Source organism: Rhinopithecus roxellana, chromosome 13, assembly GCF_007565055.1.
Source record: "Rhinopithecus roxellana isolate Shanxi Qingling chromosome 13, ASM756505v1, whole genome shotgun sequence".
NCBI lineage: Eukaryota > Metazoa > Chordata > Mammalia > Primates > Cercopithecidae > Rhinopithecus > Rhinopithecus roxellana.
In genome coordinates this window covers 59,823,053-59,849,696 of record NC_044561.1, presented here as the reverse complement: position 1 = coordinate 59,849,696, position 26,644 = coordinate 59,823,053, and the positions used below count along the sequence as shown (strand labels likewise).

The 26,644-nt window shown below is 41.3% G+C and overlaps 1 pseudogene; it reads left to right on the top strand.

Moving 5' to 3' along the window:
* LOC104666776 overlaps positions 1 to 25,442 on the top strand; it is a 31,107-nt pseudogene extending 5,665 nt beyond the window's left edge.
* The last annotated feature ends 1,202 nt before the right edge of the window (positions 25,443 to 26,644 follow it).

Below are 26,644 nucleotides of genomic sequence, written 5' to 3'. Positions count from 1 at the left end.
AACCAGGGAGACAGAGGTTGTGATGAGCCAAGATCGCACCACTGCACTCCAGCCTGGTGACAGAGTGAGACTCCGTCTCAAAAAAAAATTAATAATAATCACTACCTCATAAAATCTTTGGTAATATTAATGAGATGATAGAGGCAAAATGTGTAAAGTACTAACCCCAAGGCCAGCAAACAGAAAACACTCTATCAGTGTCAGCTGCTGTCGCTATTTTATGATAAGTAAATCACGACGACAATTCAAGTCACCTGCATGAACTCCTGTGTACATCCCTTCACCCAAAACTTTTCTTTATGTCTCCACTCACACTCTTGCTTTCCCTCTCAGAGGCAGACCTACCCCTCCACCTCTCAAAATCCACCCAGATCCTGTTCTATTTCCTAGCCTTGGATAAAGAGACTTTCTTTAATAATCTTTAATCTATTATGCATTTTATCCTGTATTTTAAATGTCTCACTTTTCTCTAAGTTCTGCTTCTTCAGTCCATAAACATATTCAGTGTCACCATCCTGAAATGCCTTCCTTTGAACCTGCTACACACTGGGTCAACCCATCTTTTCCACCTTAACACCAAACTTCACCAAAGAACATTCTCCATTTGCTACAGCACCTCTGCTTCACCTAGCTTGCTCCTGAATACTGCAGTCCTCCAATGGTCTGCCTTACTTTTCCTCTGCAATTTCCTTTACTTCCATTTTTCTCAGCAAGCACATCAATGCAGGTGACTGTCAAAACTGTACCTAGAATCTAGTCTTCTCTGTCCAAGCTGATTCTCCCAGGCTAGCAATACATTTCCAACCTGCTAATTGGTCAAGTCCATCTGATCATTCCTCCACCCCCTCAAACTGCACTTCCCATATCTCATTTCCTGCTTCTATATCAGTATCTCCTCTTGCCTCACCATCATTATTTTCTGTACCACATTCTGCACTTGAGACTTAAAGCACCACAAGCAACACTGACTCCACTCTTCCCACCCTCATGCCTAATTCTCCCTCTACTATAGGGAGTGTCCCAAAAGGTCTTTATGTATTTTAAGTTTGAATAGTTTAAAATGATATACATTTAAAAAAAATCAGCATTTGCACATTTATTCTTATTTCCCACTTACTATTTTTATAAATTATTCATAACAAATTTTAAATGTATTTATTATATTAGTTCCTCTAATTGAAGACTAAAAACAAAAAGTCTTTTTTTTTTTAATTTTTTTGATTCAGAGGGTACATGTGCAGGTTTGTTACATGAATATATTACATGATTCTGATGTTGGGGTAAGAATATTCTCATCAACCAGGTAGTGAGTATAGTACTCAATAAGCAGTTTTTCAGCCCACGCCCCCTCCAACTCCCTTCTCATAGTCCCCATCTTTATGGCCATGTGTTCTCAATGTTCAGCTCCCACTTATAAGTAAGAGCTAGTGATGTTTGGTTTTCCACTCCTGCATTAATGTGCTTAGGATAACAGCCTCCAGTTTCATCTATGTTGCTACGAGGGATACAATTCCTTTTTTTTTTTAAGTGTTATACTTTAACCTATGGTACATGTGCACAACGTACAGGTTTGTTACATATGTATACATGTGCCATGTTGGTGTGCTGCACCCGTTAACTCACTTGTCATTTACATTAGGTATATCCCCTAATGCTATTCCTCCCCACTTCCCCCACCCCACGACAGGCCCTGGTGTGTGATGTTCCCCCTCCTGTGTCCAAGTGTTCTCATTGTTCAATTCCCACCTATGAGTGAAAACATGCGGTGTTTGGTTTTCTGTCCTTGTGATACTTTGCTCAGAACGATGGTTTTCACTTCATCCATGTCCCTACAAAAGACATGAACTCATCTTTTTTATGGTTGCATAGTATTCCATGGTGTATATGTGCCACATTTTCTTAATCCAGTCTGTCACTGATGGACATTTGAGTTGGTTCCAAGTCTTTGCTATTATGAATGGTGCTGCAATAAACATACCTGTGCATCTGTCTTTATAGCAGCATGATTTATATTCCTTTGGGTATATGCCCAGTAATGGGATGGCTGGGTCAAATGGTATTTCTAGTTCTAGATCCTCAAGGAATCGCCACACTGTTTTCCACAATGGTTGAACTAGTTTACAGTCCCACCAACAGTGTAAAAGTGTTCCTATTTCTCCACATCCTCTCCGGCACCTGTTGTTTCCTGTCTTTTTAATGATCGCCATTCTAACTGGTGTGAGATGGTATCTCATTGTGGTTTTGATTTGCATTTCTCTGATGGCGAATGATGATGTGTACTTTTTCATGTGTCTGTTGGCTGCATTAATGTCTTCTTTTGAGAAGCGACTGTTCATATCCTTTGCCCACTTTTTGATGGGGTTGTTTGATTTTTTCTTGTAAATTTGTTCAAGTTCTTTATAGATTCTGGACATTAGCCCTTTGTCAGATGGGTAGATTGTAAAAATTTTCTCCCATTCTGTAGGTTGCCTGTTCACTATGATGGTAGTTTCTTTTGCTGTGCAGAAGCTCTTTAGTTTAGTTAGATCCCATTTGTCAATTTTGGCTTTTGTTGCCATCGCTTTTGGTTTTTTAGTCATGAAGTCTTTGCCCATGCCTATGTCCTGAATGGTATTGCCTAGGTTTTCTTCTAGGGTTTTTATGGCTTTAGGTTTAACATTTAAGTCTTTAATTCATCTTGAATTAATTTTTGTATAAGGTGTAAGGGAGGGATCCAGTTTCAGCTTTCTACATATGGCTAGCCAGTTTTCCTAGCACCATTTATTAAATAGGGAATCCTTTCCCCATGTCATGTTTTTGTCAGGTTTGTCAAAGATCAGATGGTTGTAGATGTGTGGTATTATTTCCAAGGACTCTGTTCTGTTCCATTGGCCTAGATCTCTGTTTTGGTGCCAATACCATGCTATTTTAGTTACTGTAGCCTTGTAGTATAGTTTGAAATCAGGTAGCGTTATGCCTCCAGCTTTGTTCTTTTGGCTTAGAATTGTCTTGGCAATGTGGACTCTTTTTTGGTTCCATATGAACTTTAGAGTTGTTTTTTCCAATTCTGTGAAGAAAGTCATTGGTAGCTTAATGGAGATGACATTGAATCTATAAATTACCTTGGGCAGTATGGCCATTTTCACGATATTGATTCTTCCTATCCATGAGAATGGTATGTTCTTCCATTTGTTTATGTCCTCTTTTATTTCACTGATCAGTAGTTTGTAGTTCTCCTTGAAGAGGTCCTTTACATCCCTTGTAAGCTGGATTCCTAGGTATTTTATTCTCTGAAGTTATTGTGAATGGGAGTTTATTCATGATTTGGCTCTCTATTTGTCTGTTACTGGTGTATAAGAATGCTTGTGATTTTTGCACATTGATTTTGTATCCTGAGACTTTGCTGAAGTTGCTTATCAGCTTAAGGAGATTTTGGGCTGAGAGAATGGGGTTTTCTAAATATACAATCATGTCATCTGCAAACAGGGACAATTTGACTTATTCTTTTCCTAATTGAATACGCTTTCTTTCTCTTGCCTGATAGCCCTGGGAAGAACTTCCAACACTATGTTAAATAGGAGTGATGAAAGAGGGCATCCCTGTCTTGTGCCAGTTTTCAAAGGGAATACTTCCAGTTTCTGCCCATTCAGTATGATACTGGCTGTGGGTTTGTCATAAATAGCTCTTATTATTTTGAGATACATCCCATCAATATCTAGTTTGTTCAGCGTTTTTAACACAAAGGGCTGTTGAATTTTGTCGAAGGTCTTTTCTGCATCTATTGAGATAATCATGTGGTTTCTGTCTTTGGTTCTGTTTATATGCTGGATTAAGTTTATTGATTTACATATGTTGAACCAGCCTTGCATCCTAGGGATGAAGCCCACTTGATCATGGTGGATAAGCTTTTTGAAGTACTGCTGGTTTCAGTTTACCAATATTTTATTGAGGATTTTTGCATCCATGTTCATCAGGGATATTGGTCTAAAATTCTCTTTTTTTGTTGTTGTTGAGTCTCTGACAGGCTTTGATATCAGGATGATATTGGCCTCATAAAATGAATTGGGGAGGATTCCGTCTTTTTCTACTGATTGGAATAGTTTTAGAAGGAATGGTACCAGCTCTTCTTTGTACCTCTGGTAGAATTTGCCTGTGAATTCATCTTGTCCTGGACATTTTTTGGTTGGTAGACTATTAATTATTCTCTCAATTTCAGGGCCTGTTATTGGTCTATTCAAGGATTCAACTTCTTCCTGGGTTAGTCTTGGAAGGGTGTATGTGTCCAGGAATTTATTCATTTCTTCTAGATTTTCTAGTTGATTTGCGTAGAGGTGTTTATAGTATTCTCTGACAGTAGTTTGTATTTCTGTGGGGTGGGTGATGATATCCCCTTTATCATTTTTTATTGCGTCTATTTGATTCTTCTCTCTTTTCTTCTTTGTTAGTCTTGCTAGTGGCCTATCAATTTTGTTGATCTTTTCAAAAAACCAGCTCCTGGATTCATTGATTTTTTGGAGGGTTTTTTGTGTCTCTCTCTCCTTCAGTTCTGCTCTGATCTTAGTTATTTCTTGCCTTCTGCTGGCTTTTGAATGTGTTTGCTCTTGCTTCTCTAGTTCTTTTAATTGTGATGTTAGGGTGTCAATTTTAGATCCTTCCTGCTTTCTCTTGTGGGCATTAAGTGCTATAAATTTCCCTCTACACACTGCTTTAAATGTGTCCCAGAGATTCTGGTATGTTGTATTTTTGTTCTCATGTTTCAAAGAACATCTTTATTTCTGCCTTCATTTCGTTATGTAGCCAGTAGTCATTCAGGGGCAGGTTGTTCAGTTTCCATGTAGTTGAGCGGTTTTGATTGAGTTTCTTAGTCCTGAGTTCTAGTTTGATTGCACTGTGTCTGAGAGACAGTTTGTTATAATTTCTGTGCCTTTACATTTGCTGAGGAGTGCTTTATTTCCAACTATGTGGTCAATTTTGGAATAAGTGCGATGTGGTGCTGAGAAGAATGTATATTCTGTTGATTTGGGGTGGAGAGTTCTGTGGTTGTCTGTTAGGTCCGCTTGCTGCAGAGTTGAGTTCAATTCCTGGATATCCTTGTTAACTTTCTGTCTCGTTGATCTGTCTAATGTTGACAGTGGGGTGTTAAAATCTCCCATTATTATTGTATGGGAGTCTAAGTCTCTTTGTAAGTCTCTAAGGACTTGCTTTATGAATCTGGGTGCTCCTGTATTAGGCGCATATATATTTAGGATAGTTAGTTCTTCCTGATGAATTGATCCCTTTACCATTATGTAATGGTCTTCTTTGTCTCTTTTGATCTTAGATGGTTTAAAGTCTGTTTTATCAGATACTAGGATTGCAACCCCTGCCTTTTTTTTTTTTTTTTTTTTTTTCATTTGCTTGGTAGATCTTCCTCCATCCCTTTATTTTGAGCCTATGTGTGTCTCTGCATGTGAGATGGGTCTCCTGAATACAGCACACTGATGGGTCTTGACCCTTTATCCAATTTGCCAGTCTGTCTTTTAATTGAACCATTTAGTCCATTTACATTTAAGGTTAACATTGGTATGTGTGAACTTGATCCTGTCATTATGATATTAGCTGGTTGTTTTGCTTATTAGTTGATGCAGTTTCTTCCTAGCACTGATGGTGTTTACAATTTGGCATGTTTTCGCAATGTCTGGTACCAGTTGTTCCTTTCCATGTTTAGTACTTCCTTCAGGATCTCTTGTAAGGCAGGCCTGGTGGTGACAAAATCTCTTAGCATTTGCTTGTCTGTGAAGAATTTTATTTCTCCTTCACTTATGAAGCTTAGTTTGGCTGGATATGAAATTCTGGGTTGAATATTCTTTTCTTTAAGAATGTTGAATATTGGCCCCCACTCTCTTCTGGCTTGGAGAGTTTCTGCTGAGAGATCTGCTGTTAGTCTGATGGGCTTCCCTTTGTGGGTAACCCAACCTTTCTCTCTGGCTGCCTTTAACATTTTTTCCTTCATTTCAACTTTGGTAAATCTGACAATTATATGTCTTGGAGTTGCTCTTCTCGAGGAGTATCTTTGTGGCATTCTCTGTATTTCCCGAATTTGAACATTGGCCTGCCTCGCTAGGTTGGGGAAGTTCTCCTGGATAATATCCTAAAGGGTGTTTTCCAACTCGGTTCCATTTTCCCCATCACTTTCAGGTACACCAATCAGACGTAGATTTGATCTTTTCACGTAGTCCCATATTTCTTGGAGGCTTTGTTCATTTCTTTTTACTCTTTTTTCTCTAAACTTCTCTTCTCACTTCATTTCATTCATTTGATCTTCAATCACTGATATCCTTTCTTCCACTTGGTGAAATCAGCTACTGAAGCTTGTATATGCGTCACGTAGTTCTTGTGCCATGGTTTTCAGCTCCATCAGCTCATTTAAGGACTTCTCTACACTGTTTATTCTAGTTAGCCATTCGTCTAATCTTTTTTCAAGGTTTGTAGCTTTTTTTGCAATGGGTTCGGACATCCTCCTTTAGCTTGTAAAATTTGTTATTGCCGATCATCTGAAGCCTTCTTCTGTCAACTCGTCAAAGTTATTCTCCATCCAGCTTTGTTCCATTGCTGGCGAGGAGCTGTGTTTCAGAGAAGAGGCACTCTGATTTTTAGAATTTTCAGCTTTTCTACTCTGGTTTCTCCCCATCTTTGTGGTTTTATCTACCTTTGGTCTTTGATGATGATGACCTAGAGATGGGGTTTTAGTGTGAATGTCCTTTCTCATTGTTAGTTTTCTTTCTAACAGTCAGGACCCTCAGCTGCAGGTCTGTTGGAGTTTGCTGGAGGTCCACTACAGACCCTGTTTGCCTGGGTATCACCAGCGGAGGCTGCAGAATGACAGATGTTGCTGCCTGATCCTTCCTCTGGAAGTTTTGTCTCGGGGGCACCTGGCCATGTGAGGTGTCAGTCACCCCCTACTGGGAGGTGCCTCCCAGTTACACTACTCAGGGGTCAGGGACCCACTTGAGGAGGCAGTCTGTCTGTTCTCAGACCTCAAACTCCATGCTGAGAGAACCACTACTCTCTTCAAAGCTGTCAGACAGGGACATTTAACTCTGCAGAAGTTTCTGCTGCCTTTAGTTCAGCTATGTCATGCCCCCAGAGTTGGAGTCTACAGAGGCAGGCCGGCCTCCTTGAGCTGTGGTGGGCTCCACCCAGTTCGAGCTTCCTGGTCGCTTTGTTTACCTACTCAAGCCTCAGCAATGGTGGACCCCCCTCCCCCAGCCTCGCTGCCACCTTGCAGTTCCATCTCAGACTGCTGTGCTAGCAGTGAGCGAGGCTCCGTGGGCATGGGACCCTCCAAGCCAGGCGCGGGATATAATCTCCTGGTGTGCAATTTGCTAATGCCGTTTGAAAAGTGCAGTATTTTTTTTTTAATTATACTTTAAGTTCTAGGGTACATGTGCATAACGTGCAGGTTTGTTACATATGTATACTTGTGCCATGTTGGTGTGCTGCACCCATCAACTCATCAGCACCCATCAATTCGTCATTTATATCAGGTATAACTCCCAATGCAATCCCTCCCCCTCCCCAATGATAGGCCCCAATGTGTGATGTTCCCCTTCCCAAGTCCAAGTGATCTCATTGTTCAGTTCCCACCTATGAGTGAGAACATGTGATGTTTGGTTTTCTGTTCTTGTGAAAGTTTGCTAAGAATGATGGTTTCCAGCTGCATCCATGTCCCTACAAAGGACGCAAACTCATCCTTTTGTATGGCTGCATAATATTCCATGGTGTATATGTGCCACATTTTCTTAATCCAGTCTGTCACAGATGGACATTTGGGTTGATTCCAAGTCTTTGCTATTGTGAATAGTGCCGCAATAAACATACGTGTGCATGTGTCTTTATAGCAGCATGATTTATAATCCTTTGGGTATATACCCAGTAGTGGGATGGCTGGGTCATATGGTACATCTAGTTCTAGATCCTTGAGGAATCGCCATACTGTTTTCCATAATGGTTGAACTAGTTTACAATCCCACCAACAGTGTAAAAGTGTTCCTATTTCTCCACATCCTCTCCAGCACCTGTTGTTAGAAAAGTGCAGTATTAGGGTGGGAGTGTCCCAATTTTCCAGGTACCATCTGTCATGGTTTCCCTTTGCTAGGAAAGGAAATTCCCTGACCCCTTGTGCTTCCCAGGTGAGGCAATGCCCCGCCCTGCTCCGTGGGCTGAACCCACTTGTCTGACAAGCCCCAATGAGATGAACCTGGTACCTCAGTTGGAAATGCAGAAATCACCCATCTCCTGCATCACTCATGCTGGGAGCTGCAGACTGGAGCTGTTCCTATTCGGCCATCGTGGAACCTCCTATATCCTTTATGGGCATTTATGTATCTTTTAAGGACTCTGAAATTGAAATAGCTATTCAAAAATCAGAGCTAACATGTTTTAGACATAAGAGTTAAATTATCAGAGTTTAATGATTGCCCTTACAGAGCTAACTCTGAATTATAATTTGATTTTACTCATGAAGCTTCAGTCTGGTTGTATTCTGTTTCCATCTGTGTTTCAAAGCTCATATGACAGCCAAGTTTTGCAACATTCCTCAGATGATGGCCTTGGTCCAAACTTGGTAGACATCTTATCAGGACATAACTAATGACTCCACCTGAGACTCTGCCCAGGTGGTTTTTATGTATTTTGGTTTAAGCTTCAGAAGAATGAGGAAGACATCCTCAGTAAATCTAACCCTCCTATTATCACTCTGGACCCTGTCTGTACCAGGAGAGGGTGGTGAAGTGGAAAAGTGATCCCGATGGTGCTACTTTCCTCATCACCAAGAGCTGGCTAGGCTCAGCCTCATGCTAGCTGGATCCACATGGCTCTCAGGCTTCCAGAAACAGGTTATGTTGGTAAATCAGAATAAGTGGCAAGAAACATTAAGAGAGAGAGAAAGGAAAAACATTAACTAGCAAAGGTGGCTTTGTTAGGTACATGAAGACTCCCTCAGAGAGAATAGATGGTAAATGTTTCTTTTTAGACATTTAAAGACCTCAGACTCTCAATCTTTCCTGGATCTGGGAAAGACATAAAAAGGGGGCAGGGCATGACTGCATTAATAGAGATTCTCTACAGATGCAAATTTTCCCCATAAAAGATGGCAAGGCCATCTCTGTTTGCTATCTAATGATGGTCATTTCAAAAATATGTCAAAGAAATATATTTTGGGGTAAATTATTTTAATTTTTTCCATTCACAGCAGCCTCTTCTGTTTTCTTTGTAATTCATTCTGCCAGAGCTGTTCCCTGTGACCTTTCTCCTTCTCTCTTTCCCTACACTCAGCACAATCTGCTCTGATGTCCTGAACAATTCATTTCCAAACCCTAACATGCATTCCCCATTCAGAAATACAAAAGTCCTTAGTTAGCATTGCCCAGGCTCCATAGAACAATGTATGGTTCTATTATCACCCTAGCATGTCTGTAAGATCTTATCTTTTACCCCTTTATGATTATTAAAATCTCCTTAGCTATATAGAATGCTTCCCCAAGATGTATTCTGATAAAACACAGTTCTCCCTCTTGTTACATGAATATCCAAACTTAATCCAAACTTTCCCAATTTAACCCAATAGCCTCACCACACCCACCCACCCTCTGCCAGAAGAATTCACAGGGACTGGGAGGAAGTGGATGATGTCTACTTGGCCATGACCATCTATAAAATGACCAGAAGACAAATAAGAAAGTGAGGAACTAGAAGGATGAGTGATCTGGGCAACAGACCTAGGAGCTCTTAAGACACAGAGCTGGGGTGGCTTGCCAATGCCGCACACTCTGCCTTCTCTCAAGTATCAGGTTCCCCACCGTGGAGCACTACTGTACTGGTGGGGAGGCTCAGTTGCTCGAGGAACATGAACAGTGGAAAAGAAAGACAGGCTTTCTGCTCTATGAGGCCTATGGGCAGTCAGAAACAGTAGGTGGTGTAAACTGGAGAGTATCTGAGACAGGTCTCAATCAATTTAGGAGTTTATTTTAGCAAGGTTAAGGACATGTGCCTGGGAAACAAGTCTGTGCCTTTCTCCAAGGATGATTTTGAGGGCTTCAGTATTTAAAGGGGAAAGGGCAGATATTGGGAAAAGAGGAAGAAATTGTTTAAAGATTTGGGTAGATACGAGACAAACTGTTGCATTATTTTGAGTCTTTGATCACCCGTTCAAAGCCTGTGAGAGGAGGGTAAAGGAATCATCACTTGTGCATTCATCTAGATCAGTGAATTTGCATTTTTACATAAGATAAAATAAACATAGGCCAGGGAAAGCAATCAGGTATGCGTTTGTCTCAGGTGAGCAGAGGAATGATTCTGAGTTCTGTTCTTTGTCCTGTATCTGTGAAGATGAGCTATCAACTTACATTGTCAGGGTGAAATTTTACAGAACTGTTGTACAGTGAAGATCTTGAGGCCTACAAGGAATTTCTTAGTGTGCAAATTGTGAAGGAGACATGTAGTTTTTGTTTTGTTTTTGTTTTGTTTTGAATCTTTGTAGCTATCTTGTTTAGGAATAAAATGGGAGGCAGGTTTGCCTGATACAGTTCCCAACTTGACTTTTCCCCTTGGCTAAGTGATGTGGGGGTTCTGGGACTTATTTTTCTTTGAAAATGGACAGGTCCCTTCTGGACAGTCATGATATGCTTGGCCACTGAGCCCAGCAGATGTGCTAGGTTATGCCATGTGTGTAGGTCATGGCCCCACTGTATACACAGCATTGCTTGATGCCAACTAGAGGCTCTAGAGTTCTAGACTAGTCTGCCACAAATCTATCTGCAGAAAGAAAATTTACAACTCATCAGCTTATCAAGGAACCAGTGTGCTGAAAACTGTTGGACAAAACCTTAAAAAGGGGTCTAAGGACATTTTACCACTGTCCCTGTGATCATCAGCTCAGAGCAGCCCAGAAGGAGGGTGGGATAAGAGTGTCTCTAGTAACATGGAGACCACCTCCATAGGCAAGTCCTGTCAACCCCACCATCCCTCCTTCGGGCTGCAGAAACAGGTGGAAGCTGGCTCTAAAAGTTCATTGCTTGGTGTTTAGGAGGACAACATGCAGGTTTGATTGTGGAATACTAGCAGGGTGGATGAGGGAGCAGAGACCTTATGTATACACCAAACACATATATACGCATAAATACAGTGTCATCCCAGAGTGTCACTGAGCTGCCAGGTGGCCAGGTCATTTAGAGTATTATGCATGTCTGGAAGCTCAATGACCTCATCAGTTAGAGTGTGGGTGGACATCTCTTCTAACACATTTGCAATCCATTTCCAGTGCTGGATAGAGCCATTTTCCCTCATGTCTCCATTATCCCTCTAGCACATAGAGGATGACTGCTATCCCAGGCCCTGTACAAAATTATTATTTCACTGCCAATTTACGTACTTGGCTGACATTATTTTACAAAATAGTATAATAGCAATTCAGTTAATTTATCTGCTTTCAGGCCTGAAAAATGCTGAGACTTTGGGCCTGTGCTTGAAAGGCTCACAGGTCATATTTGGACAAGGACGAGGTGGGCCAGAGTAACACACTACAGCCACAACTCCATTACATGATGCTTTATTTCTCAAAACACTTTGACATCTATTCACTCATCTGTGCAACATTTTTCACATGCCTACAGTATGAACAGTGATATGTCAGTGGGCAAAGATCCTCTTATCCCAGGAGCACAGACCTGAGTCCAAGTCTCAGCTCTGCCAATTACAGCTTTAAGACCATAGGGATATCATATATGCTTTCCCACCTCAGCTTCCTCACCTTTAGGATGAAAATTATAATACCAATCAGATTGGGATAAGGTAAATTAAAAGAAGTACATAAGGCTCTGGCTGGTGTCCAGTCCATAGTGTATGCTCACATTGCAGCTGCTGTGGTCCTTGCTATTTTTAGGTGGGTATTGTGCCAGATGCTGGAAGTTCAGGGGTAAATAGGGCAATCTGTGTTCTTGGGATGCTCATTATCTACTAAAGGAAACAGACAATCAAAAATAATTATAATGGTCTGTGGACTGCAACGGAAGTATGGGGGAAATGCTGCAGAAAGAGAATATTTCCCTTGACTCCTGTTGGAGCCTGAGTAGTCATCATTCATTGAACACGTGGTGTGTGCCTTGCATTGGGCAAAGAGCTTTCCAAATGCTTGCAAGCACTCTGGGAGGTAAATGTTATAGTTATTACCCTTTGATGAAGGAGATCAAGAGGAATTAATTGGCATGAAGTTAGCATGTGATGAAGTCAAGATTCAAACCCTCATCATTCTGACTGTAAAGCTATAGAGAGAACGTTATTTGCGGGAACAGTAAAGCGGGAACCAAGTTCTTCAGGAAGACAGATGGTGAGAGGGCAGTGCTGACAGAGAGAACAGCACCAGCAATCTAGACAATCTCCACACACACTGGGGCATCCTGCCGGGTGAGATTCACAGGCCTCTTTGTGCAGATCACTGATGACAAAGGCAGCATTCTGCCACTCAACACGGAAGGAAAAATTGGCATCAATCAATCAAGGAGTTGTGGCAGCAACCCTATCACTCTTCAACAACCTCAAGTAAATGTTAGATGGACTCATGACCTTCTCCTGGCAAACTGACATATGCCTGGCCTATGGTGGGCACACCACACCCCACATTACATGCCCACAACACCAGGAGTACCCTGTTTCTTCTTTCTTTGCCTCCCTGTTGGATTCTGTAGACTCTGCACTTAGTACAGAGTCATACTACACTGGTTGCAGAAAATGACTGCTGAATAGAGTTGGGTCAACACATTAAGCCTAGACTCAGGCCTTCCAACTTCCCCACAAGGGCTCTTTGTGCAGCGTCAAATAACATCTCTGAGCAGGGAATGCTCTGTGTGATTCTGGCTGCTTTGTGATCAGCCTGACCTCTCTGATCAACCCCAATCCTTTATTTTGCAAACAAGGAATAACTTATGGCACCTTCTGGGGAACAAAGATCAAGACAGATTCTTTAGGGAAGGCCATTCCACCCTTTGATATCCAGGTCTGGTCCTAAGGGCATTGGCAGGGAGCAGTTAGGGCTCAGCGGGGGTTGGACCATTGTGTGACACCAGGTGACAATACCAGCCATGCTTCCCTGCCCTAGTCATCCTTCCTCCTCTCTTCCCATTTTTTCCTCTTATTTCCTATGTAGGCCTCAGTTGAAAACTGCATTATTGTGGGCATGAATTCAGCTCACCTTGGCAGCCAGAGCATCACACACAGTGCATGCAGTGGATAGAAAAGAACACTTGGAGGTAGTGCTGACAGTTCTCTTTAGCAGCGGGTGCTTTTCATTTTTCTTGATGAGCATTTTCCAGCTTTGAGACACACTGGTGATGTCTACTAACCCATGACACATAGACCCTTGGCTTGGGTTTCACATTTGCTGATTTTAAAGACTTTTGGAATTTTTATTCCATTTTCTGATAAGGTTCCTCCATCACTTTATCCACTCTGGCATCCCTGAGCCAGACAATGCTTGGGTGGGGCAGAAGGGCTAGGGCCTCTTGCAGGGTGTGATTCACAGGCCTCTTGCTACAGATCATTGGCAACACAGAAGAAAACATTGGCATCAGAATCAAGCCTGTCAGGCCTGTAGGCCTCTTTACATGCTATGAGGTAAGGACCCCCCCCCCATCTGCCCCCTTCCAGGCCCGGAGGATCCCGACAGGGAACTCTGCATCCTGAGGCTTCTTCACATCTTTGTTTATTTGCTTCAACTCAACGAAGCATGTTTTAATTAAACTCAAAACTCACAGTGCATTCCCACATCCTTTCCTGCCCTAACCCACCTGGAACGTTGGGGCTGACTGATGGGGTAGAAAGAAGACTGGCTTCAGAACCATCAGACTTGGGTTCCAATGATCTATTGTAGTTAAGAATGTAGGGTTTGACTGGATTCAAATCATACCATCCCACTTACCAACAAGAAGTTGTGAACAAATCACTTATCCTCGCCGAGCCTCCAGGAAACTCTATTATCCCACTTTACAGGGAGAAAAACTGCAGATTAAAAGTGTTACCACTCGACCTCTGATGATCTACCTGCCTCGGGCTGGGATTACAGGCGTGAGCCACTGCACCCGGCCTATGTTTAATATTTTGTTTTTTTGTTTCTTTGTTTTTTGTAGTGACATATTTTGTTCCCCTCTCATTTCCTTTTGTTTATATTCTATAAATGTTTTCTTCATAGTTACTATGAATATTACATACAACATCCTAAGGTTGTAACAATCTAATTTGAATTAATACCTACTTAACTTCAATTGCATACAAAAACTGTACTCGTGTCCAGGCATGGTGGCTTACACCTGTAATCCCAGCTCTTTGGGAGGCCAAGGTGGGCGGATCACCTGAGGTCAAGGGCTCAAGACCAGCCTGGCTAACATGGTGAAACCCCATTGCTACTAAAAATACAAAAATTAGCCAGGCATGGTGGCATGCACCTGTAATCCCTGCTACTCAGGAGGCTGGGGCAGGAGAATCACTTGAACCCAGGATTGAACCCAGGTTGCAGTGAACCAAGATCTCACCACTGCACTCCAGCCTGGGTGACAGAGCAAGACTCTGTCTCAAAAAACAACAAACAAACAAACAAAAACTCTACTCATGTACAGTCTTCCATTTATATTGTTGATGTAATCTTCTGCCTACCAACTCAGTCCACAAAGGCACTCATGTTAATCTAGTATCACAAGTGGAAAACAGTATTACTTGCCATAAACAGAAGGCAATTATAACCATAACTCTAGGTTTAAAAAAAAAAAAAACAATTTTCTCATATTCTACCTAAATCCTATTCCCATTGAAAGCTCTGATCCCGAAGTGTATCTTCTTCTTGGGACTTCCAGAGAGTTCAAAGCATGTCAGCACTAAACTAAGAGTCAAGCTGATATACTCAGAACAATTGGAAGTGAATCCAAAAAGGGAGATCATTCAATATTTTTAAAATGATTTTTCAGATAGCTCTTAAAACCATTTCATGGTGTATACACCATGGAATACTATGCAGCCATTAAAAAGGATGAGTTCATGTCCTTTGTAGGGACATGGATGCAGCTGGAAACTATCATTCTCAGCAAACTATCGCAAGAACAGAAAACCAAACACTGCATATTCTCACTCATAGGTGGGAATTGAACAATGAGAACACTTGGACACAGGAAGGGGAACATCACACACTGGGGCCTGTCATGGGGTGGGGGCAGTGGGGAGGGATAGCATTAGGAGATATACCTAATGTACATGACGAGTTAACAGGTGCAGCACAGCAACATGGCACATATATACATACGTAACAAACCTGCACTTTGTGCACATGTACCCTAGAACTTAAAGCATAATAAAAAATTTTTTAAAAAAACTCCGGGATTAGTGAATTAACCAGGAAACTATATTTTATGAAGGTAATAAACACATCTTTAATAAAAATTAAAAAAAAAATTTCATGTTCCACAAGAGATATTGCTTAGGGGTCAAGTGAATAGGTTGTGAAGCAAGAATTAAATTTAAATACCAACCCTCTCAGTGAGCAGCTGAGTGACTTTGAGGAAGTGAATGTGCCTCTCTGAGCATGAGGTTTTTCTTATTTAAAATGCGCTACGAAAAAGTGCCAGCTTCACACAAAAACATGTATGCAAATGTATGTAGCAGCTTTACTCAAAATAGCCAAAACCTGGAGACAACCCAGGTTTTGAAAGGCCTGGAGATGCCTTTCAATGGGCAAATGGTTAAACAAAAACTGAGCTACACCCACAACATGGAATACTGTTCTGCAATAAAAAGGATCAAACCATTGATACACACAACTTGGATGAGTCTCTAGAGAATTATGCCGAAAAAAAAAAACCCAACAGTCCCAAACAGTTGTACAGTATTTAATTATATTTATATAACACGCTTGAAACAACAAAATTATAGAAACAGGGAACAGCAAGGATGGGGAGAGGAGAGGAAAAGAGAAGGAGAAGGTGGATGTGGTTATAGAAGAGCAACATCAAAGATCTTCCTGATGTGCTGGTGAATGTGCAGACCTACATATGTGATAAAACTGCATAAAAATAAATACACACACACACACACAAGTACAAGTGAAATGGGAGATCTGAAGATTGGTGGATTGTATCAACATCATAATTCTGGCTGAGATACTGAACTATAGTTTACAAGATGTTGCCACTATGGAAACCTAGTAAAGAGTACAGGGGCATCAATCTGTATTATTTTTTATAACTGCATGCAAGTCCACAATTATCTTAAAATGAAAAGTTAACTTTAAAAAAAACCGCCCTCATAGGCTTTCTGTGAGGATCAAATGAGATAGTACTTAGGGAAGAAAATTCACTCAGCAAATGTTTATTGACCCCTCTCACCTGTTCAGACACTGTGTGAATGCTGAGCTTACAGCAGGGAACAAAGTTCACACTATAATAGAATTTTATTCTAGTATAGTGTCACATAAAAGTAAACTGATTTTTTTTATCATACTTTATGTTCTAGGGTACATGTCCACAATGTGTAAGTTTGTTACATATGTACACAGGTGCCATGTTGGTGTGCTGTACCCGTTAATTCGTCATTTATATTAGGTATATCTCCTAATGCTATCCCTCCCTGCTATAGGCCTTGGTGTATGATGTCCCCCTTCCTGTGCCCAAACGTTCTCATCGTTCAGTTCCCAACTGTGAGTGAGAACATGCAGTGTTTGGTTTTCTGTTCTTGCAATAGTTTGCTGAAAATGATGGTTTCCAGCTGCATCCATGTCCCTACAAAGCACACGAACTCATCCTTTTTTATAGCTGCATAGCATTCCATGGTGTATATGTGCCACATTTTCTTAATCCATTTGGGTCGATTCCAAGTCTTTGCTATTGTGAATACTGCCACAATAAACAGACGTGTGCATTTGTCTTTATAGCAGCATGATTTATAATCCTTTGGGTATATACCCAGTAACGGGATGGCTGGGTCAAATGGTATTTCTAGTTCTAGATCCTTGAGGAATCGCCACACTGTTTTCCACAATGGTTGAACTAGTTTACAGTCCCACCATTAGTGTAAAAGTGTTCCTATTTCTCCACATCCTCTCCAGCACCTGTTGTTTCCTGACTTTTTAATGGTTGCCATTCTAACTGGTGTGAGATGGTATCTCATTGTGGTTTTGATTTGCATTTCTCTGATGGCCAGTGATGATGAGCATTTTTTCATGTGTTTGTTGGCTGTATATGTGTCTTCTTTTGAGAAGTGTCTGTTCATATCCATTGCCCACTTTTTGATGGGGTTGTTTGTTTTTCTCTTGTAAATTTGTTTGAGTTCTTTATAGGTTCTGGATATTAGCCCTTTGTCACATGAGTAGACTGCAAAAATTTTCTCCTGCAAAAAAATTCTGTAGGTTGCCTGTTCACTCTGATGGTAGTTTCTTTTGCTTTGCAGAAGCTCTTTAATTAGATCCCATTTGTCAATTTTGGCTTTTGTTGACATTGTTTTGGTGTTTTAGACATGAAGTCCTTGCCCATGCCTATGTCCTGAATGGTATTACTTAGGTTTTCTTCTAGGGTTTTTATGGTTTTACGTCTAACATTTAAGTCTCTAATCCATCTTGAATTAATTTTCATATAAGGAGTAAGGAAAGGATCCAGTTTCAGCTTTCTACTTATGGCTAGCCAATTTTCCCAGCACCATTTATTATATAGGACTTCCTTTCCCCATTTCTTGTTTTTGTCAGGTTTGCCAAAGATGAGATGGCTGTAGATGTGTGGTATTATTTCTGAGGGCTCTGTTCTGTTCCCTTGGTCTATATCTCTGTTTTGGTACCAGTACCATGCTGTTTTGGTTACTGTAGCCTTGTAGTATAGTTTGAAGTCAGGTAGCATGAAGCCTTCAACTTTGTTCTTTTGGCTTAGGATTGTCTTGGCAATGCAGGCTCTTCTTTGGTTCCATATGAACTTTAAAGCAGTTTTTTCCAATTCTGTGAAGAAAGTCATTGGTAGCTTAATGGGGATGGCATTGAATCTATAAATTACCTTGGGCAGTATGGCCGTTTTCACGATATTGACCCTTCCTATCCATGAGCATGGTATGTTCTTCCATTTGTTTGTGTCCTCTTTTATTTCACTGAGCAGTGGTTTGTAGTTCTCCTTGAAGAGGTCCTTCACATCCCTTGTAAGTTGGATTCTTAGGTATTTTATTCTCTTTGAAGCAATTGTGAATGGGAGTTCATTGATGATTTGGCTGTTTCTCTGTTATTGGTGTATAAGAATGCTTGTGATTTTTGCACATTGATTTTGTATCCTGAGAATTTGCTGAAGTTGCTTATCAGCTTAAGGAGCTTTTGGGCTGAGACAATGGGGTTTTCTAAATATACAATCATGTCACCTGCAGACAGGGAAAATTTGACTTCTTCTTTTCCTAATTGAATACCCTTTATTTCCTTCTCTTGCCTGATTGCCCTAGCCAGAACTTCCAACACTATGTTGAATAGGAGTGGTGAGAGAGGGCATCCCTGTCTTGTGCCAGTCTTCAAAGGGAATGCTCCCAGTTTTTGCCCATTCAGTATATTGGTTGTGGGTTTGTCATAATAGCTCTTATTTTGAGATACGTTCCATCAATACCGAATTTATTGAGAGTTTTTAGCATGAAGGCTGTTGAATTTTATCAAAGGCCTTTTCTGCATCTATTGAGATAATCATGTGGGTTTTGACTTTGGTTCTGTTTATATGCTGGATTACGTTTATTGATTTGTGTATGTTGAACCAGCCTTGTGTCACAGGGATGAAACCCACTTGATCATGGTGGATAAGCTTTTTGATATACTGCTGGATTTTGTTTGCCAGTATTTTTTGAGGATTTTTGCATCGATGGTCATCAGGGATATTGGTCTAAAATTCTCTTTTTTGTTGTGTCTCTGCCAGGCTTTGGTATCAGGATGATGTTGGCCTCATAAAATGAGTTAGGGAGGACTCCCTCTTTTTTTATTGACTGGAATAGTTTCAGAAGGAATGGTACCAGCTCCTCCTTGTACCTCTGGTGGAATTTGTCTGTGAATCCATCTGGTCCTGGACCTTTTTTGGTTGGTAGACTATTAGTTATTGCCTCAATTTCAGAGCCTGCTATTGGTCTATTCAGCGATTCAACTTCTTCCTGGTTTAGTCTTGGGAGAGTGTATGTGTCCAGGAATTTATCCATTTCTTCTAGGTTTTCTAGTTTATTTGTGGAGAGGTGTTTATAGTATTCGCTGATGGTAGTTTGTATTTCTGTGGGGTGGGTGGTGATATCCCCTTTATCATTTTTTATTGCATCTATTTGATTCTTCTCTCTTTTTCTCTTTATTAGTCTTGCTAGCGGTCTCTCAATTTTGTTGATCTTTTCAAAAAACCAGCTCCTGGATTCATTGATTTTTTGAAGGGTTTTTTGTGTCTCTATCTCCTTCAGTTCTGCTCTGATCTTAGTTATTTCTTGCCTTCTGCTGGCTTTTGAATGTGTTTGCTCTTGCTTCTCTAGTTCTTTTAATTGTGATGTTAGGGTGTCAATTTTAGATCTTTCCTGCTTTCTCTTGTGGGCATTTAGTGCTGTAAATTTCCCTCTAAACACTGCTTTAAATGTGTCCCAGGTATTCTGGTATGTTGTACCTTTGTTCTTATTGGTTTCAAAGAACATCTTTATTTCTGCCTTCATTTCTTTATGTACCCAGTAGTCATTCAGGAGCAGGTTGTTCAGTTTCCATGTAGTTGAGTGGTTTTGATTCAGTTTCTTAGTCCTGAGTTCTAGTTTGATTACACTGTGGTCTGAGAGACAATTTGTTATAATTTCTGTTCTTTTACATTTGCTGAGGAGTGCTTTATTTCCAACTATGTGGTCAATTTTGGAATAAGTGCGATGTGGTGCTGAGAAGAATGTATATTCTGTTGATTTGGGGTGGAGAGTTCTGTAGTTGTCTGTTAGGTCTGCTTGCTGCAGAGCTGAGTTCAATTCCTGGATATCCTTGTTAACTTTCTGTCTCGTTGATCTGTCTAATGTTGACAGTGGGGTGTTAAAGTCTCCCATTATTATTGTATGGGAGTCTAAGTCTCTTTGTAGGTCTCTAAGGACTTGCTGTATGAATCTGGGTGCTCCTGTATTGGGTGCATATATATTTAGGATAGTTAGCTCTTCTTGTTGAATTGATCCCTTTACCATTATGTAATGGCTTTCTTTGTCTCTTTTGATCTTTGTTGGTTTAAAGACTGTTTTATCAGAGACTAGGATTGCAACCCCTGCCTTTTTGCCTTTTTTGTTTTCCATTTGCTTGGTAAATCTTCCTCCATCCCTTTATTTTGAGCCTATGTGTGTCTCTGCATGTGCTATGGGTCCTAAATACAGCACAGTGATGGGTCTTGACTCTTTATCCAATTTGCCAGTCTGTGTTTTTTAATTGGAGCATTTAGCCCATTTACATTTAAGGTTAATATTGTTACGTGTGAACTTGATCCTGTCATTATGACATTGCTGGTTATTTTGCTCGTTAGTTGATGCAGTTTCTTCCTAGCATCGATGTTGTTTACATTTTGGCATGGTTTTGCAATGGCTGGTACCAGTTGTTCCTGTCCATGTTTAGTACTTCCTTCAGGATCTCTTGTAAGGCAGGCCTGGTGGTGACAAAATCTCTAAGCATTTGCTTGTCTGTAAAGGATTTTATTTCTCCTTCACTTATGAAATTTAGTTTGACTGGATATGAAATTCTGGGTTGAAAATTCTTTTCTTTAAGAATATTGAATATTGGCCCCCACTCTATTTTGGCTTGTAGAGTTTCTGCTGAGAGATCTGCTGTTAGTCTGATGGGCTTCCCTTTGTGGGTAACCCGACCTTTCTCCTTAACATTTTTTCCTTCATTTCAACTTTGGTGAATCTGACAATGATGTGTCTTGTAGTTGCTCTCCTCGAGGAGTATCTTTGTGGCATTCTCTGTATTTCATGAATTTGAATGTTGGCCTGCCTCGCTAGGTTGGGGAAGTTCTCCTGGATAATATCCTGCAGTGTTTTCCAACTTGGTTCCATTCTCCCCGTCACTTTCAGGCACAGTAATCTGATGTAGATTTGGTCTTTTCACATAATCCTATATTTCTTGGAAGTTTTGTTCATTTCTTTTTACTCTTTTTTCTCTACACTTCTCTTTTTGCTTCATTTCATTCATTTGGCCTTTCTTACAGTTGATCGAGTCAGTTACTGAAGCTTGTGCATTTGTCACGTAGTTCTTGTGTCATGGTTTTCATCTCTATCAGTTCATTTATGGACTCTTCTGCATTGTCTAGTTATCCATTCTTCCATTCTTTTTTCAAGGTTTTTAGTTTCTTTGTGCTGGGTATATAGTTCCTCCTTTAGCTCTGAGAAGTTTAATAGACTGAAGCCTTCTTCTCTCAACTCGTCAAAGCCATTCTCTGTCCAGCTTTGTTCCATTGCTGGCAATGAGCTATGTTCCTTTGGAGGGGGAGATGCACTCTGATTTTTTTAATTTCCAGCTTTTCTGCACTGCTTTTTCCCCATCTTTGTGGTTTTATCTGCCTTTGGTCTTTGATGGTGGTGACGTACTGATGGGGTTTTGGTGTGGGTGTCCTTTCTGCTTGTTAGTTTTTCTTCTAACAGTCAGGACCCTCATCTGCAGGTCTGTTGGAGTTTGCTTGAAGTCCACTCCAGACCCTATTTGCCTGGGTATCAGCAGCAGAGACTGCAGAAGATAGAATATTGCTGAACAGGGAGTGTTGCTGTCTGAATCTTGCTCTGGAAGCTTCGTCTCAGGGGTGTACACTGCCATGTGAGGTGGGAGGTGTTGGTCTGCACCTAGTGGGAGATGTCTCCCAGTTAGGCTACTCAGGGGTCCGGGACCCACTTGAGCAGGCAGTCTGTCTGTTCTCAGATCTCAACCTCCGTGCTAGGAGAACCACTGCTCTCTTCAAAGCTGTCAAACAGGGACATTTACATCTGCAGAGGTTTCTGCTGCTTTTTGTTTAGCTATGCCCTGTCCCCAGAGGTGGAATCTACAGACAGGCAGGCCCCCTTGAGCTGTGGTGGGCTCCACCCAGTTTGAGTTTCCCAGTGGCTTTGTTTACCTACCTAAGCCTCAGCAATGGCGGGCACCCCTCCTACAGCCTCGCTGCCACCTTGCAGTTAGATCTCAGACTCTTGTGCTAGCAGTGAGGGAGGCTCCGTGGGCATGGGACCCTCCAGGCCAGGCGTGGGATATAATCTCCTGGTGTGCTATTTGCTAAGACCCTTGGTAAAGCGCCATATTAGGGTGGGAGTTACCTGATTTTCCGGGTGCTGTGTGTCTCAGTTTCCCTTGGGTAGGAAAAGGAATTCCCTTCCCCCTTGGGCTTCCCAGGTGAGGCAATGCCTCGCCCTGCTTCAGCTCTCGCCGGTTGGGCTGTACCCACTGACCAGCACCGACTGTCCGACACACCCCAGTGAGATGAACTCGGTACCTCAGTTGAAAATGCAGAAATCACCCGTCTTCTGTGTTGCTCATGCTGGGAGCTGGGGGTTGGAGCTGTTCCTGTTCGACCATCTTGAGTGCCCCTCTTCCAGCAAACTGATTTTTTTAATTTGTCGTTGAAATTGGTTTAATCACAACCACTCATAGAACAGTAGCATGCATCGTGTGCCTACATGTAATGAAAATAGACTCAGAGAGATGGCAACATTTGCCCAGGTACCAGGTAGAATCAGAGGCAGAATTCAAACCCAGATTGGAACCCGAGGTTGTGGCTCATCATCTCTAAAGTCACTGCCTTCAACAAAGGAGCTCTCTTCTCTTTGCAGGGTAACCCAGAGAAGACAGCCAAAGTGGAATGTGGGGTCTACATTCTAAAACACCAGAGACAGAGCAACTATGGATGAAGAGGGCTATATCTGGTTCCTGGGGAGGAGTCACGACACTATCAATGCCTCTGGGTAGGTGTGGCTGACGCCAGGGTGGCTGTTGTTGTCCTCACATGCCTTATGGGATCTTGCATGCCCAAACAGTCTTTCATGCATTGGTGACAGGACCCTCAGCCCAATTTGAATACAGCCATGTCTACAGTGCCCTGATCCCAAGTTTTGGTGCACCTCCCTAACCCCTGCATACAGAAAACTCAATAAAAATGAAATTCAAGAGGGTCTTGAAGACATAATAAGACACTGTGCAATTTAGAGAAGGGGGAATGAGATTGAGAAAGGAGACTCTGTCTTGGTCCCCATAGGTTCGGGGAGCTTATTTCATGTTTGTGCTCCTCTAATGCAGCACAAGATGTCACAGAACAAACATAGTAATAATAATAACTAACCTTTAGCTATTGTTTATTTTTATTATTATTATGAATCTATTATAAATCTATGAATACAATAAATCTATTAAGATAGATTGTCATAAATCTATTATTATAAATCTATTCATTATTATAATTATTTAGCTAACCTGGAGTACTTACTATGTGAAAACACTGTTCTTAATGCTTTATATAACTCACCTCTCAATGCTGGAAGGGCGATGCGATTATTGCCCCTATTTTACTGATGAGGAAACTGGGTGACTGACCAGTGAAGAAATTTGCCTGAAGTCTCAAAGATAGCACAGGGTGCAATCCAGATTTGAACTGAGGCAGGCTGGCTCTGAGCCCCTGTCCCTAACCCCTACCTGATTTTTTAAAAGACACATTACACTACAGTAACAATTTCTCTTGGATATTTTAGAGAAATGGATGTGATTTTTTTTTTAATTTCTAAAACATGATGTACTGGAAATCTGCAGAAAGTAGATTTTAAATGCTCTTACCACAAAAGAAAAAAAGAGGTAATTATGTGAGATAATGGATATACTGGTGCCTGAGTGTAGTAATCGCGTTACTATATATATGTACATCAAAACAGCATGTTTTATGCCTTGAATATATATAATAAAAGCCAAAAATCATGCTGATACAATGGGAAATAGTGTGCAGAATTTGCACAAATGTTTAAGACCAAGTTTGAGGTTTCCAAGAGATTTCATGTCTGGCGAAGCTGCATGGCCCAAGGGCCCAGGGAACTAAGCATTCGCCCTTCTTTGTCAATAAAGGCAGTGAGGCAAGAAATCCTGGGATCACTGGAGTCATTTATTTCTCAGCCTACAATGTCCAAGTCTTCAAATTTTGGGCCTGTGGCACAGACAGATCAGGAGTCTCTGGCTCCCTATGACTTCTACCCTTTGTGCCAAAGGAAGCTGTGACTCTCCAAAGCAGGAGATTTGAGGACTTGGTTCACCCCAGCCCTGGTATCTGCCCCAGAACCCTTCATCCTCCTGGTACGGCATTGGGCCTACAGAGGTGGAGCATGCTTTGGTGGACCACCCAGCAGTGGCAGAGTCAGCCATGATGAGCAGCCCAGAGCCAATTCAAGGGGAAGTGAGGAGAACACAGAGATCATCGTGTCCATACATGGACACTAGGAAAGCAGATGCCAGGGAAACTTCCAGTCTTTACCTGGGCCACCTTAGGGGAAGGAGGGCATAGTATGCATGTGCACTTACACAGTATAGTGACCTGGGGGTACTGCAGCCTCTCTGTGGCTCTGAAGATAAAGATGACAGATTATATTTAGTGAGCACTTACTACATGCCAAATAATTTAACTGTCACAAAATGTAATAATCTAAGAGCTCTTCTACTCTTTATAGATGAGGAAGGAGGAGGAGAAGGAAGTTAAGTAACCCATCCACATCACACAGCTAGCAAGGGGTGGAGCCAGAATGGCATTTCAGCAACGTGGCTGAAGAACAAACATGCATTTGTTTATTAAAAAGTGTTTATTGAGCACCTTCTATTTGCAAGGCCTTGTGCAATAAAATGGGGATAACACTACTAATATATGAATAATAAATTGTCAAGAATTATCAAATGCCCATTGGGTTACAGGCACAGGATTGCATATATAATAATAGTAAAAATAATGATGAAAGTACTGATGACAGGGATAATAAGGTAAACTACCTGGATGTTTCATATGTATTATCTCATGGAAGCTTTAAAGAAACCAAATGAGGAATGGAATCTTTATTGTTCCCATTTCACAGAGAAAGAAACTGAGGTTAAGGAGAGGTCAAGTAACTTTTCAAGGCATGGAGTGGACATTGAAGTATAGGCATTTGCACCTGGTCCTCCTCTTTTCCAAAACTACCGTAGGGTCCAACGTCACCTTGTTTTTCCACTCATTCAATAAATATTGACTTTTTACACTATGTAATAGGTTGACACTCATCATGAGCCTCTGCAGGTAGTGAAGGCATTTATTGTCCTGACCCCACACTTTCTGTCTCATGACAAGGGCCAACTGACCAAGGAGCTGCAGCAGCATGTAAAGTCAGTGACAGCCCCATATAAGTACCCGAGGAAGCTAAGTGAGGGCAGATGGAAGGGGTCAGTTCCCAGTACTTCTACCCATGTCTCCTAGGGTGGTTGTGCAGGGGGAAGCTTGGACACTCACAGTAGTGGCTATTTTTTCTGCATAAGAAGCAATTTGGCTTAGGGATGGGGTGTTCTCTTAAAATGTGTTTAAACTGACAAATTAGAAAATGATCTATTAAAAGCAAGGAGACTTATAGATAAATCCTAATTCAGGTGATTACAACAAATATTTCTTAAGCACTTTCTATATGCTGGCAATTATAAGAGTGTTTAAGATAAATCTAGTGTAATTACTGAACTCAGAGTGAGAGTAAGAAAATGACAGATACTTATAGGACAACACATGAGATATTACAAGCACATGCAGTGTTCTGAAATAACACAGAGGAGGGCATCATTAACTCTGCAAGAGCTAGGAGGAGGTTCAAAGAGGAGGGCCTAGTGAGTAGGGATTTTCAAGATGCAAAGGACTAGAGGGGATGATGTGAAAAGAGGAAGAACCTCTCAAAACAAGATGACAGGGCTGGGCATGGTGGCTCACACCTGTAATCCCAGCACTTTGAGAGGCTGAGGCAGCATGATCACTTGAGCCCAGGAATTCAAGACCAGCCTGAGTAACACAGCGAGAACCCTATTTCTATTTAAATAAGTTTAATATATTAAAAAAGGACAATAGAGTAAACAAGAAGCACTGAGACATGAGGCAACATGACATGCAAAAGACAGTAAATTATAACTAGTAACATAATTTCTAATGTCTCCAAATGATGAAAGTAGCATACAGCTCTTAAAACTGACATGAGAAACTGCATTTAGTGACTTCAGTCTTTGGTGGAAGTTCCTAGTGCATGAAATGGAACAGATGAGAAAAGGCCTTGGTTCCTGTGCTGTGGGAATAGGGAACTGGTGAAGGGCTAAGTATCAGAGGATCTGTAATTCAGATAAATCACTCTGTTGGTAACCTGGAGGGTGAATTTGAGGAGAATGAGACTGGAGGCAGGAGCAAGGCAGTACCAGTGCAGGTGAAGAAAGAACATAGGTAGAACTTGGCCACCATTTAGAAAAGGTGAGAGGAGGAGCCAAAGAGAGGGAAACCTGTGGGATCATGGCCAGGTTTCAGGACAAATGGACAGAAGCATCCAATATTGAAAATAGAGTCAGAAGAGCCTTCTTGAGTGGAGGTGGGTAACAGGGCATTGTAGGACAGGATGTTTGAGATTTCTTGACATATCCAAGTGGAAAAGTCTT